Here is a 9,820-nt window from a genome sequence, read left to right as displayed (position 1 = left end):
GGAGTGGACAGGGCGCATTAAATGCTGAGGCGGCACATCGCCCTCCAATGGAGTGGACAAGACTCATTAAATGCGGGGGCAGCACATCGCCTGCCAGGCGGTGTGTCTTATCCGCAATAAATGCAGAGGATGCGCGGCCCAGGAGCCTTACGTTAGGCTCCGCCCGTTGGCTTACGTCACGGGCAGTCGGCCACGCAGCAGCATCGGGTCTCCGCCTGAGCGGGGAGCTGAAGCCTACGCGGTATGGTCCGGACACGTGTCAGCTCCGGACCCCCGCCTGGCCTTGGTCAAGGCCTGGGTCCCAGGACCTTGGTGTGAGTGGCCCAGACCCTGCACAGGGGGGTCCGGGACCCGTCCTAGGGGTCCGGGCACGCCCGTGGAGGTTCTGGACCTTGCCCGGATGTCCGGCCCATACGTACAGGGGTCCGACACTTTCCCATGGGGGTCCGGACCCTCTGTTGATATCCTAGAATATATCATCTTATCTGGCCACGTGGCGGCCCTGGAGCTGTCCATGTGGTGGGGTCGGGTGTTGTTCACCACACGACTAGAGATAGCCGCGCGGACACCGTGTCTTCATACTGTAGTAAGGGGTACCCCTGATTCAGGGTACCGATAATTCTATTTCCAATCTTAGAAATGAGAATGCCATGTTACATGCTAAGATTGATGAATTAAATGCTTGCAAACCCTCTACATCTACTGTTAGCCATGTTTCCATTTGTACTAGATGTAGAGATATTAATGTTGATGCTATTCATGATCACCTAGCTTTAATTAAACAACAAAATGATCACATAGCTCAACTTATTGCTAAAATTAATGAGCATGAGATAGAAATGAAAAATTTAAATTTGCTAGAAGCATGCTCTATAGTGGGAGACGCCCTGGCTTCCAACAGGTATCTAACTTTGTTAAGGGCAAAGCTCCCATGGTTCAGGATAACGAGGGCTATATTTTATATCCTGCTGGTTATCCCGAACATAAGATTAGGAGAATTCATTCTAGTAAGTCTCACTCTGGCTCTCATCATGCTTTTATGTATAAGAGTGAGGCATCTAGTTCTAGGCAATCCACTCATGTTAAATTGCCTAAAAAGAAAACTCCTACTGCATCAAATGAGCCTATTGTTTCATTTAAGACCTTTGATGCATCATATATTTTAACTAACAAATCAGGCAAAGTAGTTGCCAAATATGTTGGGGGCAAACACAAGGGCTCCAAGACTTGTGTTTGGGTACCCAAGGTGCTTGTTTCTAATATCAAAGGACCCAAGACTATTTGGGTACCTAAGAACAAGGCCTAAACTTGTTTTGTAGGTTTATGCATCCGGGGGCTCAATTTGGATAATTGATAGCGGGTGCACAAACCATATGACTAGGGAGAAAAGGATGTAATCCTCCTACGAGAAAAACAATGATCCCCAAAGAGCTATCACATTCGGGGATGGAAATCAAGGTTTGGTCAAATGACTTGGTAAAATTACTATATCACCTGACCATTCTATTTCCAATGTTTTTCTTGTAGATTCTTTAGATTACAATTTGCTTTCTGTTTCTCAATTATGCAAAATGGGTTACAACTGTCTTTTTACGGATATAGGTGTTGCTGTCTTTAGAAGAAGTGATGATTCAGTACATTTAAGGGAGTATTAGAGGGTCAGCTATACTTAGTTGATTTCAATAGAGCTGAACTCGATACTTGCTTAATTGCTAAGACTAATATGGGTTGGCTCTGGCATCGCCGACTAGCCCATGTTGGGATGAAGAATCTTCACAAGCTTCTAAAGGGAGAGCACATTTTGGGAATAACCAATGTTCATTTTGAGAAAGACAGGGTTTGTAGCGCATGTTAGGCAGGGAAGTAAGTTGGTGTTCATCATCCACACAAGAACATCATGACGACTGACAGACCGCTTGAGCTACTCCACATGGATCTATTCGACCCGATCGCTTACATAAGCATCGGTGGGAGTAAGTATTGTCTTGTAATTGTGGATGACTATTCTCGCTTCACATGGGTGTTCTTTTTGCAGGAAAAATCACAAACCCAAGAGACCTTAAAGGGATTCTTGAGACGGGCTCAAAATGAGTTTGGCTTAAGGATCAAAAATATTAGAAGCGACAATGGGACGGAGTTCAAGAACTCTCAAATCGAAGGCTTTCTTGAGGAGGAGGGCATCAAACATGAGTTCTCTTCTCCCTACACACCACAACAAAATGGTGTAGTGGACAGGAAGAATAGAACTCTACTTGACATGGCGAGGACCATGCTTGATGAGTACAAGACTTCGGACCTGTTTTGGGCGAAAGCAATCAACACCGCTTGCTATGCCATCAACTGTCTCTACCTTCACCGAATCCTCAGGAAGACATCCTATGAACTCCTCACCGGTAAAAAGCCCAATGTTTCATAAGGGTCTTTGCTAGCAAATGTTTTATTCTTGTTAAAAGATGTAGAAAATCTAAATTTGCTCCCAAGGCTGTAGAAGGCTTTTTACTAGGATATGATTCAAACACAAGGGCATATAGAGTCTTTAACAAGTCCACTGGACTAATTGAAGTTTCTTGTGACATTGTGTTTGATGAGACTAATGGCTCTCAAGTAGATTAAGTTGATCTTGATGAGCTAGATGATGAAGAGGCTCCGTGCGTCACGCTAAGGAACATGTCCATTGGGGATGTGTGTCCTATGGAATCTGAAGAGCCCACACAAGCACAAGATCAAGATGATGAAAATGAAGATCAAGAAGAGCCACCTCAAGAGGAGGATAATGATCAAGGGGGAGATGCTAATGATCAAGACAAGGAGGATGATCAGGGTCCAAGACCGCCTCACCCAAGAGTCCACCAAGCGATTCAACGAGATCACCCCGTGAACTCCATCCTCGGCGATATTCATAAGGGGGTAACCACTCGATCTCGTGTCGCACATTTTTGTGAGCATTACTCTTTTGTGTCTTATATTGAGCCATACAAGGTGGAAGACGCATTAAGAGATTCAGATTGGGTGTTGGCAATGCAAGAGGAACTCAACAACTTCACGAGGAATGAGGTATGGCATTTAGTTCCACGTCCTAACCAAAATGTTGTAGGAACCAAGTGGGTATTCTGCAACAAGCAAGATGAGCATGGTGTGGTGACAAGGAACAAAGCCCGACTTGTGGCCAAGGGATATTCACAAGTCGAAGGTTTGGATTTCGGTGAAACCTATGCACCCGTAGCTAGGCTTGAGTCAATTCGTATATTACTTGCATATGCTACTTACCATGGCTTTAAGCTTTACCAAATGGACGTGAAAAGTGCCTTCCTCAATGGACCAATCAAGGAAGAGGTCTATGTTGAGCAACCTCCCGGCTTTGAAGATAGTGAGTACCCTAATCATGTTTACAAACTCTCTAAGGCGCTATATGGGCTCAAACAAGCCCCAAGAGCATGGTATGAATGCCTAAGAGATTTCCTTATCACTAATGGCTTCAAAGTCGGTAAAGCCGATCCTACTCTCTTTACTAAAACTATTGAAAATGATTTGTTTGTATGCCAAATTTATGTTGATGATATTATATTTGGGTCTACTAACAAATCTACCTGTGAAGAGTTTAGTAGGATTATGATTCAAAAATTCGAGATGTCTATGATGGGGGAGTTGAAGTATTTCTTAGGATTTCAATTCAAGCAACTCCAAGAGGGCACCTTCATCAGCCAAACCAAGTATATTCAAGACATACTCACCAAGTTTGGAATGAAGGATGCCAAGGCCATCAAGACACCCATGGGAACCAATGGGCATCTCGACCTCGACATGGGAGGTAAGTCCGTAGATCAAAAGGTATATCGGTCGATGATAAGATCTTTACTCTATTTATGTGCATCTTGACCGGATATTATGCTTTCCGTATACATGTGTGCAAGATTCCAAGCCGATCCTAAGGAAGTTCACCTTAGGGCCGTGAAAAGAATCTTGAGATATTTAGTTCATACACCTAAGTTTGGTCTTTGGTACCCCAAGGGATCCACCTTTGATTTAATAGGTTATTCAGATGCTGATTGGGCAGGGTGTAAAATTGATAGAAAGAGCACATCAGGGACTTGTCAGTTCTTGGGAAGATCCCTGGTGTCTTGGGCTTCAAAGAAACAAAATTCAGTAGCTCTTTCTACCGTCGAAGCCGAGTATATTGCCGCAGGCCATTGTTGCACGCAATTACTTTGGATGAGGCAAACCCTCAGGGACTATGGCTACAAATTGAGCAAAGTCCCTCTCCTATGTGACAATGAGAGTGCAATCCGCATGGCGGATAATCCCGTTGAACACAGCCGCACTAAGCACATAGCCATTCGGTATCACTTTTTGAGGGATCACCAACAAAGGGGAGATATCGAGATTGCTTATGTTAGCACCAAAGAACAATTAGCCGATATCTTTACCAAACCACTAGATGAGAAAACCTTTACCAAACTTAGGAATGAACTAAACATTCTTGATTCTCAGAACTTTGATTGATACTTTACACACATAACTAATTTATATACCTTGATCATATCTCTTTCATGTGCTATGACTAATGTGTTTTCAAGTAAATTCTTCGGCCGAGTCATAGATTGAAAGGGAAATGGAGTACTCGGCGAAGACAAGGCTTCCTCTCCACTCTACCGGTATCATTTACCCTTCGCCATCACTCCACTCTCAATTGGTATAATCTTCACTCATATTCATTAATACCATTGGAGATAAAGTAAAAGGGCTCTAAAGACTCCGTTTTTGGCGATTAATGCCAAAGGGGAGAGAGTATTAGCCCAAAGCAAAAGGACCGCACCACCACGCCAATTTCAAAATTTTTCGAAACAAGTTTAAATTGTTAAATGTTTTTCAATTAGTATCTTTGAAATTAGTATTCCTCTAAGAAATTCTATCTCAATTGGTAAATATATTTTAAGGAGGAGTTTTTCAAAAATTTGGTATCTAATATATTTGATCTTCTTTCAATTGATAAAGCCCTCTTGAACACTAAGAGGATAATTTCATTAAGGGGGAGTTTTGTTTAGTCAAAAGAAAAACATTTGAAACAGGGGGATAAAACTTCAAATCTTAAAAATGCTTCTCGAAATCTTATTCATATACCTTTGTCTATTTGCAAAAAGACTTTGAAAAGAATTTCCAAAAAAATTGCAAAAACAAAACAAGTGGTGCAAGCGTGGTCCAAAATATTAAAAGAAAGAAAGCAATCCATGCATATCTAATGAAATTATAAATTGGTTTAATTCCAAGCAACCTTTGCACTTATATATTTGCTTTAGTTTGTGTTGGCATCAATCACCAAAAAGGGGGAGATTGAAAAGGAAAAATGGTCAAACCTTTTCCTAAATGATTTTGGTGGTTGAATTGCCCAACACAAATAATTGGACTAATTAGTTTGCTCTAGATTACATGTTCCACAGGTGCCAAAGGTTCAACACAAACCAATAAAAAGTTAAAGTTAGGGTTCAAAAAGAAAGGAGCAAAACCAACCGAAGGCTGCCCTGGTCTGGCGCACCGGACTGTCCGGTGCACCACCGGACAGTGTCCGGTGCACCAGGGAGATCAACTCTGAACTGCTCAGCTTCGGGTTTTTGGAGAGCCACTCCGCTATGATTCACTGGACTGTCCGGTGTAGCACCGGACTGTCCGGTGTGCCATGCGGAGCAACGGCTACTGCGCCAACGGTCGTCTGCAAACGTGAACAGTGAACGTGAACAGTGCGCGGACAGCGCGCGCAGAGTCAGAGCAGTGCCAAAAGGCGCACCGGACAGTGAACAGTGACTGTCCGGTGCACCACCGGACTGTCCAGTGGTCCCAGCTGTCAGAGCTCCAACGGTCGAACCCTAACGGTTGGGTGACGTGGCTGGCGCACCGGACAGTGTCCGGTGCGCCCATCGACAGATAGCCTCCCCAATAGCCATTTTGGTGGTTGGGGCTATAAATACCCCCAACCACCACACTTCAAGGCATCCAAGTTTTCAGCCATTGCATTCAATACAAGAGCTCTAGACTTCACTCCAAGGCACAAATCAAGAGATCAAATCCTCTCCAAGTCCCAAACTCATTCCAAAGACTTAGTGGCTTGTGAGAGAGAGACATTTGTGTTCATTTGAGTTGTCGCTTGGATCGCTTTTCTTCTTCCTCCATTCTTGTTCTCAAGCAACTTGTAATCAACGAAAGAGACACCAAGTTGTGGTGGTCTTTGTGAGGGATCTAAGTGACCCATTGATTAAGGAGAAAAGCTCACTCGGTCTAGGTGACCGTTTGAGAGAGGGAAAGGGTTGAAAGAGACCCGGTCTTTGTGACCACGTCAACGGGGAGTAGGTTTGCAAGAACCGAACCTTGGTAAAACAAATCACCGTGTCATCCGCTTTATTTCCTTGTGATTTGTTTTCGCCCTCTCTTTCAGACTCGCTTTTAATTCTAACGCTAACCCGGCTTGTAGATTGTGCTTAAAGTTTATAAATTTCAGATTTGCCTATTCACCCCCTCTAGGCGACTTTCAAACATAATCATCAGTAGTATCAGCTGCTACTCCATATAACAACATCCAAAACGTTGTATTATTTTTTTGCAGACTAAAAAGGCCAAGAATACCGATACCATTCCTTTTCTGTACAAAGTAATGGTCATGTTGTTCTACGACATTCCATATATGTTCAAACAATGGATGGCACATTCGAAACCTGCATGTCAACGCTAATGAGGCTCATATGTACAATTAGTATTTGCAGAACAAGGGTATAAAAATCGTTTACTTACGTACTGTCGTCGAAAGAAATTATGCCCGTACATAGGATCATTTGAAAAATAATCTTGATACAATCTTTGCCTATCTATCTCATTGAAGTACTCGGTGTCCTTGGATAGAGCCACAATATTTTGTCTCATTGTCTGACTCATCAACATTCGTAACCACATGAGTAATAGAGAGAAGGAAATCATCATCGTCGTCATCCGACGATGGATCTAGCACGTATTGCAGTGACAAGTTTTGGCGATTCATTGGAATTTTGTTTTGCCTACTACACTAGCGATGGAATCATTAGAATCAATAAACAAAACCCTATGAAGGGGGCTAATCAATAAACAAAACCCCATGACGAAATTATCATAACCATGTGCCTTTTTGTTTAGTGGAAGAATCAAAGCGAATCAAACACGTACCAATCACTGCCGACAAGGATGAGGTAATCGCTGGCAGCAAATTGCAACGTTGGTGTCCAACGGTGACGCAACACAGGGACAATGTGGCCTAGACTTGGTGCAAAGGCATATGGCCCAATAAAAGTAGATGTGGCCCATGTGGGTTCTTTTAATTTTTTTTGGGACAAATTATTAGCATTCTAGTGTGGGTTTAGATTTTTGGGGATTTTTTCTACAACCCCCAATAATAAGTTTTTTGGAATAATTTATTGGCATTCTATTGGAGATGCTCTAAGTTATGGTTCCCTTAGAGCCTAAAACATGATTTTCTAGTTAGATACTCCTCCGATCTCATGGGGAACCTATAAATTTCACATGGAATACATTTTCTATTAAAATATGACCACACCTTTCTCTATTTGTATAATAAGATCATAATTGATTGAAAAAACCATCTACCTAATATGAAAAACACAATTTCTACCTTACATGTTACCTCTAGACCCTAGTCTTTTCAACCCATTGCTATCAGGGGCGGATTTAGGCCCCGGGCCACCTGGGTCGTGGCCCGGGGCGCAGCCCAAAAATGTTCTTTTATATAGGTCTTTTTTCTACCAAAAAATCTAGCCAAAATACATTTCAGCCCAAAAATATGACCCAAGAGACCTCTTGCTTGTATCGATTGAGTCTGGCGCTGGTGGCCTCTCTTATGTAGCCCAAATAGAATCTGGAACCAAACACTACTATTTGTTTACATCCATTAGTGTGTAAGGGTTTCAATGCGGACTTTGATGGGGGTCAAATGGCTGTTCACCTACCTTTATCCTTGGAAGCTCAGGCGGAAGCCCATTTACTTATGTTTTCTCATATGAATCTTCTGTCTCCCGCTATTGGAGATCCTATTTGTGTGCAATCGGACTTTATGTATTAACGATTGGAAACTGTCTAGGTATTTGTGCAAATAGATATAATAGTTGCAGAAACTCTGTAAATAAAAAAGTAAACTACAAGTCACGAGAACATATACTCTTTTAATTATTTCGGAAATTTGCGCGGCTGCGTTTCCTATGTTGCCAGCGGCGCGACCGCCTCCATTCAGTACTCTATCGCTCTCCACGCCTTCAGGCTCTACGAATTCGGCAAGGGCACAAAGCAGCATCCTCCGAGGCGGCCGGGCGGGCTCTGACTCAGGCATCCGCCACCGCCAGTCCGTCTCCAGCGTCCCTGCGATCCTGTAGCAATGACGCGCGCGACCTGCATTGGCGCCGCGCCACCGCCTAAATCCGCCCCTGCCATTACATCTTCTCCCAAACTACACAACTTCCTCAACCTGATTCCCTTTCTTTTCTTATTCATAGGCGAGGGCGGAGCGCCTCCGTGGCCAATGGGCAGCGACCACCTGAGCGGCGAGCGCTATGTGCTGAGTGCTGACTCCTTGCTGCCATATGCCTATGATTCTCCTCTATTGTTAGTAATTATTTCTAAATGTCTGATTCTCTTTTCCTATCTGCCACAATTTCACTGGATTGTTTTAAATATTAGTACCCCTAAAGTGCGAAAAAATAAAAAGACGAGTAGTAAATCGTTATATTTGTAGAGTGGCCCGGGACGTCATTTTTACGGAGCTCCGCCACTGATTGCTATCCAATATTTTTTACGACGAGTTTTTGTACAGTTTTTCTCTTTTCGTCTAATATATTGGAATGACAAATCTTTTGCCTTTCCCTTTCAGAAAAAAAAGATCGATTGACTTTTTAGGTGGCCTTGTCGATCCTGTGGCACCCCTATTACATGTCTCCGAGGCATTTGAGGGTTTCTTGGACGAAGAATGAGCATCTAATTGGCTTTATTGACTAACTAGTCGACATCAGCATTGGTATCTCCCTTTGCTACGTATCTAATTGGTTTCCAACTGAGGTTGAAAGTTGAAACCATGCATGGATTTTTAATTTCTTCGACTTTCAGTTGACTCTGTTTCCAGAAACGACCACTGGGCCTCCGGTTTCTCCTCTCCCAGCTGAAGGCCAACTGGCCAAGTACGGAGGCACCTACGCGTTCACGTCGACGGCCGCGGCGGACCAGGACGAGGCGGTCCCCTGCCGCCAAATGGACGTACCTACCACATCGCCGGGACGGGACGATGCCCAACAAGCAGGACGAGGGGGGTGAGGATCGCCAAGGCCATCCGCGCCATGGAGCAGGCGAAGCGCTCGCTGAACACCGCCGCCTGCGGCCTGCTGGTCCTGGTCGACGCCATGCTGTTAGACGTTCCCATCAAGGCGTTGCTTTTGCTGCCTGAGAAGTGCATGCCATGCGCTGCGTGACTGGAGCCGGCCGGGTCCGGGATCGCTCGGAGATCCATCCATGCAGGATCTGGGACGCCAAGTACGTGACGTGATGATGCAGCGCTTGCACCGGCCACCCAACTGTGCCTGGACACATTCGGTTGCTGTTGCTCGATCTGTTCGTTGCTGCGGGCCGGAGGAGGCAACGACGCAAGCAGCGTTGGGTACAGGTACAGCGACAGCGGTCGTGCCATGGGATGGGATCGCCACCGAAAAAGCGTGCAGCGGCTTGCGGATACGCTTCTTCGGGAACCCAACTGCCATGGGAGACGCTTCTTCGGAGGAGGCAACTTGACCTCAACCATGCAACGCCC

This window comes from Zea mays, chromosome 5, assembly GCF_902167145.1.
Source record: "Zea mays cultivar B73 chromosome 5, Zm-B73-REFERENCE-NAM-5.0, whole genome shotgun sequence".
In the NCBI taxonomy this organism is placed as follows: domain Eukaryota; kingdom Viridiplantae; phylum Streptophyta; class Magnoliopsida; order Poales; family Poaceae; genus Zea; species Zea mays.
The sequence above is the reverse complement of the archived record's forward strand: the minus strand, read 5'-3'. Positions refer to the sequence as shown.